Source organism: Aquila chrysaetos, chromosome 21, assembly GCF_900496995.4.
Source record: "Aquila chrysaetos chrysaetos chromosome 21, bAquChr1.4, whole genome shotgun sequence".
Classification (NCBI taxonomy): Eukaryota; Metazoa; Chordata; class Aves; order Accipitriformes; family Accipitridae; genus Aquila; species Aquila chrysaetos.
Genome location: NC_044024.1, coordinates 19,723,031 through 19,738,870, shown reverse-complemented (window position 1 = coordinate 19,738,870; position 15,840 = coordinate 19,723,031). Strand labels below are relative to the sequence as shown.

The following is a 15,840-nucleotide window of genomic DNA, read 5'->3' as shown; positions in this document are numbered from 1 at the left end:
GCAGGAAACGTTTGCATCCACAGTACTGTGTATTTCACTAATACATAAAAGTTTCCTGTCTTTTCATAATATTTGTACAACACACAGGGCATTTATTAAGTGCTTCAGCGCACTCCTTACAGGCAACTAGGTGATCACAGGGAATGAGGACTACCGATATGTCTTCTTACCAACACTTACAACTTATACTACATACTTAAACCTTCTTTATACCCAACATACAGATTTATACATTCTCATTAACTACTATCCCCTGTCCTTTAACAGATAGATACTGTTCTCCCATTCCATGGGTTTCTTCCACTCCTCCAAATGTTCAAAAGAACAGGCTATGACTCGAGCCCCATCTTTCAAGGTGGGTGCTCAGGACAGGAGAAGCAGCATGTTCGATTGTTGGGCACTGACACCAGCTTGGTTTGGGTCATCGCTGCACTTGCCCCTGGTTCCTTGCAAAACTGACTCTTCATCGGTTCAGGTCGTTCCTGCTACATTACTTCCTACAACATACGACTCACATCACAGATTATTTTTCCCCCAAGGTTAACTCTCCTTGAGGCACACACTGGGTCTCCCCATCCTTCCACATGACCCACTAAGTACACCCAGGTCCTTGAGCAAAAACAAACGCACAAATGGGTTTGCCTTCTCCCAAGGGAGCAGCAATCCACACCACCCTCCCCAGCCACTTCCCCGTGTGCACCATGGGGACCTTATCTCCTCCCACAGTATGTAGGGGTTTTGTCCGGGCAGGACCAGGACGGTTAGCAGATCCTCTGGTGTTAACCAGCCAAGTGGCTTCTACTAAATTTATATCCCAATGCTTCCATGCCCCATTGCCCAATGCTCTCAACATAGTATTTAACAGACCATTATATCTCTCAAACTTTCCAGAGGCTTGTGGGTGGTAGGGGATGTGATACACCCACTCAATGCCGTGTTTCTTGGCCCAGAAGTTTATGAGGTTATTTCGGAAATGAGTCCCGTTGCCCGGTTCAATTCTTGCTGAGGTACCACGTCACCACAAAATTTGCCTTTCAAGGCCTAAGGTGGTGTTTCGGGCAGTGGCATGGTTTACAGGGTGTGTTTCTAGCCAACCGGTAGTTGCTTCCACCACGGTGAGCATGTAGCGCTTGCCTTGGCGTGTTCGTGGCGGTGGTCCCATACAGTCAATTTGCCAGGCCTCACTGTATCGAAAACCCAGGCACCGCTCTGTTCCAGGGAGACCTTACTCTTGTGGCTCGCTCGATCGCGGCACGTGTTTCACATTCATGAGTGACCTGCGTGATGGCCTCCATGGTCAGGTCCGCCCCTCGATCTGTACGTTGCATCTCTCCCTAGATGTCCTCATGTTTCATGGGCCCATCGAGCTACAAATAGCTCACCCTTATGCTCTTGGTCCGGGTCCACCTGAGCCACTTCAATTTTGACAGCCTTGTCTACCTGTTCATCGTTTCCGTGTTCTTCAGCGGGGCGGCTTTTGGGCATTTGAGCATCTACTTGACGTACCTTTAGAGTGATGTTTCCTACCCGGGCAGCGCTGTCCTGCCACAATGCAGCAGCCCAGATGGGTTTACCCCTGCGCTGCCAGCTGGACTTCTTCCACCACTGTAGCCAGCCCCACAGGGCATTAGCCACCATCCAGGAGTCAGCATAGACTACTGGCCACCTTTCTTGTTCAGTGATCTCTAGGGCTAGTTGGGTGGCTTTCACTTCTGCAAACTGACTTGGTTCACCTTCTCCTTCAGTGGCTTCAATGACTTGTTGTGTGGGACTCCACACAGCAGCTTTCCACTTCTGCTGGTTTCCTACAACATGACAGGATCCATCAGTAAACAAAGCATAACGCCTTTCATCTTCTGATAACTCATTATATGGTGGTGCCTCTTGGGCACAAGCCACCTCCTCAGGTGATGCTCCAAAATCTCTGCCTTCTGGCCAGTCCATGATCTCTTCCAGGATTCTTGGGCAGCTGGGTTCCCCCAGTCAAGCTCATTCCCAAGCCCAGCAAAATGAAGAGATAAGCAGTGCAGCCAACAAACTCCATGACCCGCATACATGCTTGCCCCTTAATAACTGCTGTAACTATAACACGCTTAATACAGAACTGCTGTTGTCTCAGGCCCCACCTTGGGTGCCAGAAAGGATTGTGGTGGGTTGACCTTGCCTGGACACCAGGTGCCCACCAAGCTGCTCTGTCACTGCCCCTCCTCAGCTAGATGGGGAGGGGAGAAAATAAGATGGAAGAGAACTCGTGGGTCAAGATAAAGGCAGTTTAATAAAGCAAAAGCAAAGGCCACGTGCGGAAGCAAAAGAAAACAAAATATTTATTCTCTACTTCCCATCAGCAGGCGAAGTCCAGCCACTTCCCGGGAAGCAGGGCTTCAGTACGCGTAGCGGTTCCTCTGGAAGAGAAATGCCATAATAACGAATGCCCCCCCGCCTTCCTCCTCCTTTCTCTGAGCTTTTATTGCCAAGCAGATGTCCTATGGTCTGGAACACCCCTTTGGTGAGTTTGGGTCAGCTGTCCTGGCTGTGTCCCCTCCCAAGACCTTGCCCACCCCCAGCCTGCTGGTGAGGGGGGACTGTTGGAGAGACAGCCTTGACGCTGTGGAGCACTGCTCAGCAGCAGCCACAACACTGCTGGGTTATCAACACCTTTCCAGCTGCCAGTACACAGCACAGTGCTAGGGGGGCTGCTATGGGGAAAATTAATTCCATCCCGGCCAGACCCAATACAGGTTTAAACAGAATAATAAAGGCGAGCAGGGACGGCTCCCAAGCGGAGCTGTCTATCTTTTGATACTGTTGAAAAGCACAATGGCACTGTACAAATAGTAGTGGTCCTGTGATCCGGGGTGGGGTAATGCTGTGAATGAAGGATTTCTATAACCCTAAGGGCATAAATGCATTAAAACACGGTCACTGCTATCAAAATATTGAACATTTCCTGTGCTGGAAAAAGTTACAAACTCTTTAGTCCGACTGGCAGCAGGCAATTTCTAGCTGCCTTATTTTCGCCTTAAGACTTGTAGTTTCTGGGAAAAAGTGATGTTGAATCTTCAAAGCCTGAGGAAACATGAAAACGGTAAGAAAAGAAGAGATGGAAAGATTAAATACGCATTATAAATTTCCACATCTCTTAGGGCTTGTCTAAACAGGGAAGCTATTTCACAATAAGTGAGGGTGTGAGCTGAAGCACAGCAGCTATTCTGTGCTACCTCCACCCCCAGCAGGGACTCTCTTATTTTATTCTGTTTCAGAAAGCCTAAATTTCGCATAAAAGGGCCTGAGTTGAGTGTTTCCCATTGCTATGGCTCTGTCTTTACTCGATGTGCTAGCCAGGCCCAAATACGAGTTCAGATGTCCCTCTTCAGTCAGCGCGTTGACTTGCTCCAGGTTCGAGCCGTCCGGCGCGCAGCGTGGATGGCTGCATGTCGCGCCTTTCAGCACCGATGTCTGCCCGGGCTAACGCAACAAACTGAGCACAGTCTATAAAACCTGAAAGCCAATGGGTAGGAAATACAAGTCAGTATTTTATTGGCGTTCAGGCCACCTCAGTGGAGTGCTCTATAGATGTGCCTTCTTTCCGTTTAGTTCATTAATTAAAGAGAGCGCCTGTGTAATTCCTGTTCCAGACAACAAATTATGCTGGGATGGGATACTCAAAAGAATCATTCCAAATCATAAAACGTACCGTAGGTGCATTTGCCGCGGTCATAAAAGCATAGGAAAATGTATTTTGGGAAGGACCGCTGGAGGGCATGTGGTACAGCTGGACCTCAAAGCAGGGTTAGCCTCAACGGTGATCGGGGTGCTCGGGTCCCCGTTCAGAACAACACTGGAGATCTCCAAGGAAGGAGATGGCCCGACCTCTCTGGGCAACGTCTACGTTCATATCGTTGTCACTCTGGTATTGTTCACATTTTTCAAGACTTATGCAGATACGAGACTATTGAGACATCTGATGTCTTATGTGTTAGTGACGGAAAAGGGATTCTTGTCAGTATAGAGAGGAGGAAATCAGTGACAAACCAATCTGGGCCGTCACCTATCCACCTTAAGAGACACGTCTACATTTCTGATGCAATGCAGAACTTTATTTTGTTAGTAAGAGAGTGTGTCTGGGTGAAATTCTACACCTTTTCCATCAGGTAAGGACGAAGAAGCACAAGCTACTACCCCCTAGGGTGGAGTGGCAAGGTGCGTTCATCATCCTAAATTAAAGATGTATTTATGGGGGGCTGTGCCGTGACACCGTGAAAGATGCACAATTAGCTACGCAAATTGTTGCATAGAAATGTAATTCAGAGGTATGTAAATAGCTCCTAGGGAGTGCTGGAGCGATACCTTACCCACCTCTCCCTCAGCTCCCCATTGCCAAATGCGTCCTTGGTCCCAAGGAGACGAGGAAGCGTCGGTGTGTTTAGGGCTGAGGTTTCTCCCTCAGCTCGCCCCTGCAGCACGGCAGAGCGAGCCGAGGGTTCACGTGTTTCTGCCGGAGCCGTCGGAGCCTGTCCACTGCTCGCTGCCTCTGTGCTTCTGGCAGACTCCAGCGCACCTCACACAAGGTAGCTGGCCGTTCTCGTGTCCACGCCACATCGGTACCTCTTTGTCACGCTCCTTGCCCGTCTCTCTCCCCTTGGTCCCTTTCACGTGACAGCAGTACATCATACAATGTAGTTTAGGTTGCTGCATTAGCCAGTCTTGCTCTCAGCCACTCTCCTGCACCTATGGACTTCAGTTCGTATTTGTAAGGATGAAAAGCTGGAAATGATACGTACAATCTACGTCTCATTCATCTTGCTGCCCTGTGTTTACTGTAGGGTGGGCGATGAGGGCTTCAGAAAGGAGACAGAAAACATAGTCCAGGCACGGATGCGTATAAATAGTGCTGGGGAGGTGGTGGCGGTGCAGGGAATGGGACGTTTCTGGGCTTCTGCCATGACTGAATGACACAGATGGTTTTCCAGGGAAATGAGTATTTCAGTAATGAGTAGTGATTGCGCTTCGGGCTGGCTGCACCTACAGCCCCGGGAACGCAAACAGTTTAGCAGCAGGTTTGTCAATAAATACCATCTGCTCGACAGCACTGAATCCAAAATATTGCAGAACCTACCTTACTGGTGGCTGTTGTTTCGCTAGATAGAGGTGAGATAAAAATCACTACTAAATATTTTTTTTTGTAAATACTGGGATTGTTATCCAAAAATTATAAAACTCTAAATTTAATCAGGCTTGTTCAATCCCAGTTTAAACCCGGGAGAATTGAACTGTTGTCGTCGGCGTTTTTCCGGGTGGACGGTAAGGCGTCTCCACAGAAGGGTGGGCTGTAAGCGAAGCAGTTTAGGACACTGACGCATCTGAGAAACGCCTCGCTTCCACGGCTGCCCGCAAGGGAAGGAAACGCAACCCGGCGAGCGGAGCCGGGTTTCCTGGGTGCTGCAACGGGGGCTCGAGGCTGATCTCCTGCCCCAGTCCCCGACAAGGGGTGAACCCCTGCCCCAGCCCTTCTCTCCGCAGGGCCACCGAGAGTCGTTCTGCTTGGCTCCCTGTTTTCCATGAGTTTTGCCAAAGCAGAGCGTCTTGGGGATCTTTGCTGCTGTCAGATGTGGTTGACGTTGGCTACCGGATGCGAAGGTTTCTGGGAGAGAAATAAGACATGAGCATCATCTAAAAAGCCTAAAACCAGAATGAGTTTCAATGCTAATTCTTGCCTCAGCAGAGACGCGAGAGAAAAAAACCCACACACTGTTGTCCAGCTTGGATTTATGGGTACCGTAGCCTGCCAGTCTCTTTTAAAGATTGTCGTTTCCTTCTGTCTGAGCTGTAAAATGTGGATGAGAAGTATAGCTCCAGAACTGGGACTCTCTACGGCTAAATTCATCCAAACCTTGCATAACTGCAAAATACAGAAAGATCAGATCATGAGTCTGTCGTCGGAGACTGCCTGGCTGAAACGCAGACTTGGCGTTATGCCTGAGTTGGGTTTTTAGTGCAGATCGGAGAGAATTTCAGGGAGAGATGGGCCTGAATAAGCAGCTCTTTAAAAGAATAATTTAAGAGAAAACTGTAGCCTAAAAATAATGAAACAAGGAAAAAAAGTGAAGATGCAAAGGAAGATGAGTGCTGAGGAGTGGAGTTCACGGCTCACCTTCCATGTGGAAGGAGAGAAGTGACGTACAGAGAGGAATCATGAAAGAAATGGAGGAAAGAGAAAAGTTTGCTGGGAGAGTAAACCATAAAAGATCCTTTTTTTAATGGAGCTTGTGTATTTTTGTGTGAATCTGGAACAGATCCACTTAACCTTTAGGTTTCACTGACATCATTAAAGTTTCTGAAACGTACAGAGCAGCAAACAAATCTGGCCCTGAAAATGGCAAGAGAGAAATTGGTTGGAGGAAATTTACTCTTAGAAGAAATTGTATCTGCAGCTGCCTGCCCGTGTATTGAGCTTAACACAAAAAATGGATCATTTGTTTTTCCGAGAAGTTTTATGACTGATATTATGCATCATAAGGAACAAGTAAGAAATAAAAAAGGCTGCAGTAAAAATAATGACCTTTATCTGCGCTTTCTTACTACATCTTCTCCATGTAGTCTAATATCTGGTATGGCTTCTGGAATAAAAGAGGGGGGATTTCTGCTTCCAGAAATCAGGCCAATGCTCAGAAAGCTAAAACATGTCTCCATTGAAAACCTCGGCACCAGGAGACACTGCAAGACGGGAGAGGCAATGCTGAGAGGAGCTCGCAGCCCTTCCAGAACGGTAACCGTGTTCCCGCAGCCGGGAACAGCCTCGGCTCCCGGGGGAGTTTCAGCTCAGCGCAGGGGTGCCTGTCAACGCCGTAAGCCCTGCTCGACTCATCTTGTATTGATCCCAGAGAAAGCCCTTTCCTCCAGGACGATCAGGAGACCCTGAGGTGCGATCAGGTTTCCTTCAGGGCTGGCTTGGGAGCCCACGAGTTGCACAAAATCAGACATCATCCCTGGGGCGCTTAAGCCCCTTTTCCAAGCGCCCTGCAGACGTGAAATTCGTGCTCAGCGGTGTACGACCGGCAAAAGCCACACGTTTTTTCGCATCTCCTGTCACATGAGGGTAAGTCATGCTTCCTCTGCCCCGTCCTTCCAGCCAGCTCCCGCCGAGGAGCGGTGGCTTGGGGCAGGGCTGGGTGCCAGCAGCCCTCTCCCTCTCCGCCACCTCCAACTTCTGCCTCTCGGACCGCTGCTGGAGTTTGAACTTTGAAAGTGCTGACGTTGTATAGGGAAGGGAGAAAAGAAAGAGGAAAAGAAAGAAGGGGAAGGAAAAAAAACCCCAAACAATCTGGAGTTATGCCACAGTTGCAAAAGTGCTGGGAGGCAGGAGCCCCGCAGCTGGCTGCCGCCCCTGCCCTTAGACTAATCGTATTCCTTGCAGGTGTATTGCTGTCAATAGTGACATATAAGAGAAGATTTCTGTATTATTTCTGAAATCCTTCCCTGTAAAAGAGTTTCTGTTTTGTGAAGAAGCTGTTCTGATTCTTACTGCTGAGCATTTAACCAAGGTTCATGAAAGTCCCCTTTCTTTGACTTCTCTGCTTGATGTTACAATTCAGTTTTTTTTTTTTTAAAAGAGAAATTCAGTGTTTTTTTTAAAAAGACAAAACAAAATAAATACTACGATATGATGTAATTGGTGTAATATAATTACTTTAACCTGTTCCAGCTTGGTCTGTTACTTTATGAGTAGGTTTATGAGAAAAGCAGGAGCTGAGTGAGGAATCTCATGCAAATTCAGGATCCGAAGTTTAGGCTCGGAAGATTAGTCTTGGTTTAAGAGGCAGGGGGGCAGGGCAGAGCTCTGTTTTGGCTTTGGGGCTGTGCCAGGACAAGCCTTGTTTATTTGCCAGAACCCTGTATGTGTGTGCGCGTGTGTACGTACATGTGAGCGGTTTTGATACGGACCGTCGCTGCCGGCATTAGCAGAGACCTGATGAACCGTAGTTGTCTGACAAAACAGTGGCACGGCTAGCCCTGCTCCAAACATTTCGGAGGGATTGGGTTGACAGCCGACCGACATATTAATCCGTTCTGTTTCCATCGCCTTGGCATTCATTTCAGGGGGCCTCTCTGCGAGAGGCTATTCGGGGCACTTAGACAAGGGTGCCATGCAGGTGCTGCAGCCGTACGCCTGGGGATGATTTTTGGCTGTGCTGGCCGTAACTGGTGATGTTTTGGAAATCTTTCCAAGCAGGAGAGCGGAGCCTGGTTTGTCGTGGGCTGCGAACCACTCCTGGCCATCCACAGCAAGCTGGGGCCCACCGGTTCGAAAAAGTCCAATTTTCAGAGCAGAGCAGCCCACGTTGCCCCTCAGAGCAGGAGAGAAAGGGGCCGAAATGCAATTTGTGCTTTAAAGCAATCTGTAGATGGAGGATTTTTACTTTCGGCAGCAATGTCAGCATTTTGGATGCCTGTTTACTTTCTGGCTGTGCTTAGAGGTAAGATTTGAAGCTTGGAGGACCCTTGGTCAGGACCAGGAGAGCCGTTCCCTGCTCTAACACTGATCATTTTAACCACAGACTCAATAACCCCAGAGAAGCAAGAAAGCTCAAATCATCAGCCTAATAAAATTATACAAACTGTGGACCAAAGAGGATCTGCAGTGTTTCCGTCCCCGCCAAGGAAGAGGAGCGTACCTGGTTTTGGGAAGAAGGCTTTGGGGCAGGAGCACTGCTTGGGCTGTGCCATGGCAGCAGAGCAGCACAGCCTCCAAAACTATGTAACACTGCCAGTGGAAAACAATCTTGTATTAAAATCAGCTTAAAGCAGTCCTGGAAATTACAGCCCCGTGGGCATTAGTTTCGTACCGAATAAATGAATGGGAACAAAAAAATGACGATAAACATGAGACTTTTGGCTAAGCATGAATAAATAGGGACAAAGCCGCAGAAGCCCATAAAGGAAAATCTTCCAGCTCAAAACATATAAAATTCCTTGAGTGTGTCAGTGAAACAGAAGATAAGGGCAAACCAGCACATACCTTTTATCTAGACTTAAAAAAAAATGAAAAAGAAAAAGACATGGACAAATGAGCTAAGGCACTTGTGAAATGCCCTCAAGGCATCTCACTGTGTTACTAGGTGCTCACAAACCTCTGAAAAGCTGATCCTGAAAGGGAGAAATGGAAGTAGATGCAAACAGTAGAGAGTTACAAGTGTTTTGAAACCAAAATGCTTATTTGAATTACCTGTCATTGCTGATGGAACAAGCCCTAAGTCAATGCCATTGAAACACAGTGGATTCAAAATTATCCAGGAGATGAAATTTTTTTATACAAGACTAATTTTTTTATACAAGCTAAAATGAACCCAATCAAGATACTGGCAACACTAAGAATTTAACCAAACCTGGGGGGTTCACAAAGGTAGCTGAGAACATCTAGAGACGGATGAGGGGCTGGTCATGGTGGGAGAAGGAGCCGGAGCTGGTGCCGCAGATGGTGCTGTGGGATGGGATGGGTGGGATGGATTGGGATGGGATGGGATGGGATGGGATGGGATGGGATGGGATGTCCCTCTGTACGCAGCCTGCATTTCCCTCTTGTCCTTTTATCTGGTTTTATGGCAAAATCCTGCATCTAGCAAGCAGCCCCATGTGCCACAGAACTAATAAATAAACTAGTAAATAACTTTCTACGGGTTTGTGGCTGGGGACTGACAGACTGAGCTCTCCAAGGCTGCAGCACAACCCTGTTGCTTATAAGACATCAGAGAAGCCACACATTGCGAATGTCCTAACCACAGGAAAAGCTTTAATGGGAGTTCATGCTTCATTAAACACCAGGGAATCCACATGAGAGAGAAAACTTGACTAAAGAGTGGATTTTCTGGTGTCTAACAAGGCACAAGCTCCCATTAAGGTTTTTCCCAGGTTTTAATTCATTCTGTTGCCTCTCTCTTTTCTCAGCCTGATTACCTGTTCTCACAAAATTTGCAAGACTCTAATATTTTCCAGACATTCACTCCTTCCTTTGAGAGTAAGGTGGGCATCGGCTTCAAGAATTACCAGGGAGGGAATGGATGGAGTGTGACCTTACAGGAAAACAGATTGAAAATCAGATCCCATCAGCCTGGCAGGGACGGGAGAAGCTGCGGTGCCTACCGTGCAGATGACAGAGCCGTGCATGGTATTTTTAGAAAGTCGGCCAAGCAGGCAGTGCCGTGTTCCTTTCTGGGCTCTCGCCTTCTTTTTACGCAAGCCGTCGTCATCCAGAGGTCAGAACGGGTGTACAAAATATCAGCAGTAAAATAGCTGGTTTGGGCACAGGTACGTCAGGCGGTTCCCTGTGCTCCGTACGCAGCCAGCACAAGGTTGCTTTGGCTGCTGAAAGCCCCGTGGCTGATTTTTACGCACATTTGCGAAGTGTGAAACACGTACACGTTAACAGCACGAGCCCATGCGCACGTCTCGCTCTCAGCAAGCATGGTTTTATTTTACCTTTCATTGTGGTAAGTTAAAACTAAAGCTTTCATTAGCTGTTCATGATGTTATTACTTTATCTCTTAACTGTGGCCAGTTATGGATTAGCTTTTGCATTACAATCCATTGCTTTGGCTCCCGTTTTATTTTGAAGTATTAAAGTTGCGCAGGCTGAAGGTGTATGCAGGCAACAACAGAGACATTTGTGTGCTGAAAAGCCGCTTGCTGTTTTCTCCAACTACGCCATTGTGCCTATTCAACAATATCACCTCTTACTATACGTCTCACCATCCCTACGCCCTTAAACATCACACCGCGACTGCAGTCCTGCTTTTGCAAGAGTTCCCCTTCTGCCTATAAAAATAATCAGCAAAAATGGAAAGCGAGTGCTGGCAACCCCTAATGCATCCCCACTACTGACAGCGTTTTTATCTGCTGAACGCAGGTGTGTGATTTAACATGCAAGCACACACACTTTCTTATCGATGGATGGAGTTTCTGTTCCCCACCCGGCGGTGGGGTCCGTAGTACAGGGCGATGCACTCGTAGGCGCTGAAGGGAACTGGGCTCTGCGGTGCTGTGCAAGGGGGGGGTCCACGTCTGCGGGGCATCCCTGCGGCTGACAGGAGATGCGCCAGAGAAGGCGATGGAAAAACTCCAGCTGATTTGGTCCAGACGACATCACTTTCTCCTCCGGGACGGCGGCCGGGAAGGCCGTGGGGCTGCGGGAGGGCTGCGGAGGCTGCCGGGCAGACGGGGTGGGGGCTTATTGCAGGCACCCTCGGTCGAGCCGTCCTTCACGGCCGTGCCGCCGCGCCGGGGTGGGTTGACGGCTGGCGCCCGACGGGGTCACGGCTTGGGAGCGGGGGGCAACGGACCGACCTCAGCCCAAGACTAGCTATGATGGGTGCCGTGTTCCCGGGGCGACGGGTATCGCCGCGTCCGGCTGCTGGGAACGCCACCCTCCGCGGGGTCCGTCTGGGGAACGCTCCGACGACCCCCAGAGTCCGTGTGCCGCGGGGCGAGAGCCGCCGCGTTAACGCGGGCGGCCGCCTGCCTGCTTCGGAAGGTAGAAAGCGGTAAAGATAACAAGAACGGGGACCGCAAAGCCTCCCGCGTGCCAAACTGATAGCGCCGGGAAGCGGAGCCCCACGGCGCGGGTCGGAGCCCCCCCACCTTAAAGCCGCTGGGTATCGGCAGGTTCCCACCCTGAGGCTCGGGCACACGCGCCTGGGCACGGCCAGATACCGCCGGCTGCGTTATCTCCCCGGGACGAGGAGCCCAGGGCGCCGGAGGGGAGATATTTGTCCCGAGGCCGACCCGCGTTTCCAGCTCACCCAGCGCTCGCGCCTCTGTCCCGCCGCGTGCCCGAACGCTCCGGCAGCGGCACCCGCGCTGCTCGCGGCCGGGAGCTGCGGGGTCGGCGCCGCCAAACCCATCCCGGCGCAGCGCCGACCGGTACGTTGGTTCCCACTTCTGGCAAAACCAAACCTGACGACCGATGTTGCAATAAATCCCACAGGCAACACGTGAGTGGGTACGAGTGAAGTCCGGCCGCCCTCATCTGCTGACCTGACTGGGGAACAGAAGCAAAATCGTTACAGGCGGCACGACTGCCGACTTCCGTAACCCATAGCTCACCTTAATCTTCCAAAGACGGTGATATGGGTCTACATAAAGGGTACGCAGGGAGCGGGGCCAATTCTGCCCTTGGGATTTCGGCAGGGTCGTAGTCACGCGGCTGGAAGCCGGAGGCTGCGCTGCCAGCTTTGTCTTAACGGGCCGTTAAACCCCAACGCCAGGAGCCACGACGTGGGCTCAGACCTGCAAGACATTGAGAGCGGGAGACAGCGCTTTTCCAATAGCAATAAAATAAAAATATCAAAATAGAAAGTTGTTTTCTGTTCCCCCCCCTGTGTGGCTGAAAACAGAAGTCGCCACGGGTGGTTGTGCTTTGCAGCATCCCTGTCACAGCACACGCCGTCGGCGGCGGTCACGTCTGCCACGGGGCAGCCCTGCACGGGAGGAGAGGACGGGGAAAACAAATATTTTCCTCTCCCTTTCCCCAGCACAGAGAGCTGCCGGCGCACACACAGCCTCCCAGGTTTTGGTGCGCGCGGGCACAGCGGAAGAGGCGCCGGGTAGGGAGGCAGAAACCGAAATAGGAACTCTGGGCTCCCAGCAGGAATAACGTGGCTCCTGTCCGGCCCCCGCACACCTCCGAGTCCCAGCGTGAGACAGATGTCTTGTGCTTCTCAACAATATATACATATACATATAGATGCCCTCAAGCTCTCTCTATATACACACTACGTAGACATAAGTAGTTTTTATACAGATATAGGTGTCTTTGGTTTTTAATTCCGGTACATACTATTTCATTGGCAGCCCCTCGGGGTCGGGGGCTCTTTTTCAGGTGGGTTGTGAAGTGAAGAACGAGCACGTGGGGAAGGCATCTGGCAGCACGAGGCACGGGGCAGCGTCCCGGCGAGGAGGAGGCGAGCCCTGTTTGCCGGCCGTCCTCGAGCTCTCTCCTACGTGTCTAACTCGATGTTACAGAAGAAAAACTCACATCAGAAACCCTGGATTACTTTGGTAAATCCAAAAGTCGGGGTTTTTGGTGTTGGCAGAAGCGGACCGGACCTCGTGGTCTTCGGCAGCAGGCTGGGAACGGGCAACCCCAGGCAGCGACTTCTTCGGTCAATTTAGCATCAGCCAAAACAGCACTTGGACTGATTTCATTAGCAATGAGTTGATGAAAAATGCCCTTTTGTGAAAAGAAATCCAGGTGAATTGCTTTTACTTGAGGGTCTAAGTCCTGGATTTCCCCTCTGCTTTTCGCTAGGCTGCAGCAATTATTGCTGGGCTCATTTCCCTCTGCTGCAGGCACGCGCGGAAGCGAGCAGAAAGAGAGCGAGAATACAGCTGAACTTCACCCACTTTCAGTACCATCCTCGACAAAATGTGGTCTGTGGCAAGAGCATTTTGTTTACTTTTCTGAAAAATGCCTTCTTCAGCACGGAGGCATAACATCTATTTGGAGACTTCCATGAAAATGACTCTGAACAACAGCTAGAGGTTGACCACTTCCCCCTGAAGGCTTTCACAAGTCGAGATGGAAGACCAGCCTTTAAGGAGGCAGCGGTGGCGGTTCCTCTTCTCTGCCTTGACGGCAGCAGAGATTCGTTTCGGGGTTACCTGCGGCCCCGAGATCTTGGCACTGGTTCTCCCCTCTGACTTTGCCTTGTGATATTTCCTGAGGCTGGTTATTAAAAGAAAAGCAATCACGGCACAAAGTAGATCCCATGGCAACTGGAAATCTTTACGAGGGCCGTTCGCTAGCACCGAGCGCCTTCTTTCACCAAAGCAGTTTCCCTTTTTTCCCTTGTTTTGTTTGGGGCGACAGCTGCGGGGCCACGCACGATGTGAACACCAGATAAGGAGAAGCTCTAGACCTTTTAAAGGACAGCTATTTGAATGCTTTCCAAGGCAAAATAAAAGGTAATGTTTTGGGACGTGGAAGCTGTACTCCCCTGAGCTCCCACCCACTCAGCTACAGATGTCTTTGGACACCTTGTGCACACCCTAAAGCTGCTGCCAACTTCCTACGAAAGCGTGATTGAATGTTCTGGAGGCTCCTGGGCTGTAATTTCCCCGTGGAAGCAGCAGCGAGGTATGGGGCACAGCAGGGTAGGGCTTGCTTTTGCCCAGCACCATCTCACCCTGTGCCTGGTAGCTTTTCTCGCTGGCTTTCTCCCCGCCTGCCCTGACCTTGGCCCTCTGTACCGCGCTGGCTGGCGCAGAGGGGAAGCCAGCACTGCCCGGGAAGTGGCCAGATTACGGTTTGACAAACAGGTTGCTCAACCCTGAGTTAGAGTGACGGATCCCATCTCACGCCGACCGCTGCTCCGCAGCACTGGGAAGCCTTTGCGTCAACGTTTTCCAGGCAGAGGACTCCGCTTGGCTGCGGTGCAAGTGTCAGCGTTGTCAGGGAAATCCGATTTTTAAGTCTTTTCTGACCTTTCAGAATTGCATGGGGGATATCGGGAAAGCACGCCCCGACTGCTGCTAAGATACAGTATTTGTAGGCAAGACCTCCAGATGAGCGTGATTTTTTCTGCCTCCTCCTGAGGCTGCAGGTTTCCCTCGCCCGGGTACAAGGCTGAGACTCTCCCCATGGTGCTTAGGAAGGGTGCAAGCAGCCGGGTGCGTTTTCCTCTTGATCCAGGCAGCAAAAGGAGCTCGCACAGGGCTTTCAAGCTAAAGTGACAGCTTATGTGTTTGTCAAACAAAGCCAATGCCCCCGTACCGAGAGCCGGTGGGCACACAGAGCCGTGTCCCCACGGCCAGGCGCGGGCTCCGTGCCGCCGGACGGCCGGACCTGCCGAGCTTTTCCCCGGCAGAAGGACCTCGGGGGTTTCCTTATGCCACGGAGCTCCTCGAACCTGCCGCTTCCCCGGGAAGCGGGATCAAAGGCACCCGTAGGAAAAATAACCCTGATAAACACAAGAGGCGATTCAGAGCCGTTCCCTCTTTCTGCTTGTAGGCTCTTTGGATACGGTATCTGCAGGGCTGGGACACACCTGCTTTTCTGCCTGTAAAGGTTATTTTCCTTATCTGTCTTGCAGCGGCTTGGGGACCTGCCGGCACGGGTCGGGCTCTGCTCTCTGGGATGCTGAAGAGACCCCGAGGGTGAGCCTGTCCGCGTCTGCCTCCTCCGGAGCAGCGCAAGTCAGAGAGTTAAAGAGCGATGCACAGAGCTAACGAACGATGCTTCGCCGCCTCACCTGGCACATTTTACTCGCTGCTGCAGAATAACGCAATGCAGGTATACTGTTCTGAATGAGAACATCTGTTTCTAGAAAAGATGTAGACTTTGTACTAGCCTGTAAAACTGAATTCAGGGTTGTTCACCTTAACCTTTTCTATGCGGTGTCTCTCGTACAGGATTGAAACGAACCTCATGGATAAGGCTGCTCTTTTTGCTCCAGACTCCTGCACATCTCTGTTTCTCACCTCCTCCTGATATAGACCAGCCATTCTGTCTCCTCCCTCTACTTTTTCAAAGAACAGCTGCGGTCAGCAGTTAGCAAAAGCTCATTAGGAGGATTAACATTAAGCTGCCAATGGAAAAAAATGGTGCTTTCGCTTAGATGTCTCCATTTTTGCAGCCACAAGGGTATAGGCTACCATACCTGATGGACTAACACCAAAACAGCCCTTTCTGCCCACTTGATCCGGAGAGGCTGGAGGTAAATAACAACATTCAAGCAGTTTTTGAGCCAGCCCAGCTGCAGGTTGTGGAGGGAGTAATGGAGTGGTCACCAGTGAGAGGAGCACAGGGACATGGGCAAGTCTGCAATAGAAATAAAGCTGTTTGATGAA

At 50.4% G+C, this 15,840-nt stretch overlaps 1 long non-coding RNA gene across 1 annotated transcript; it reads left to right on the top strand.

The window, feature by feature from the left end:
• The first annotated feature begins 15,097 nt into the window (after window positions 1–15,097).
• Window positions 15,098–15,840, top strand: LOC115333837. Its single transcript, XR_003920930.2, has 2 exons — window positions 15,098–15,283; window positions 15,403–15,840. It is a non-coding gene; the product is annotated as an uncharacterized LOC115333837 (long non-coding RNA).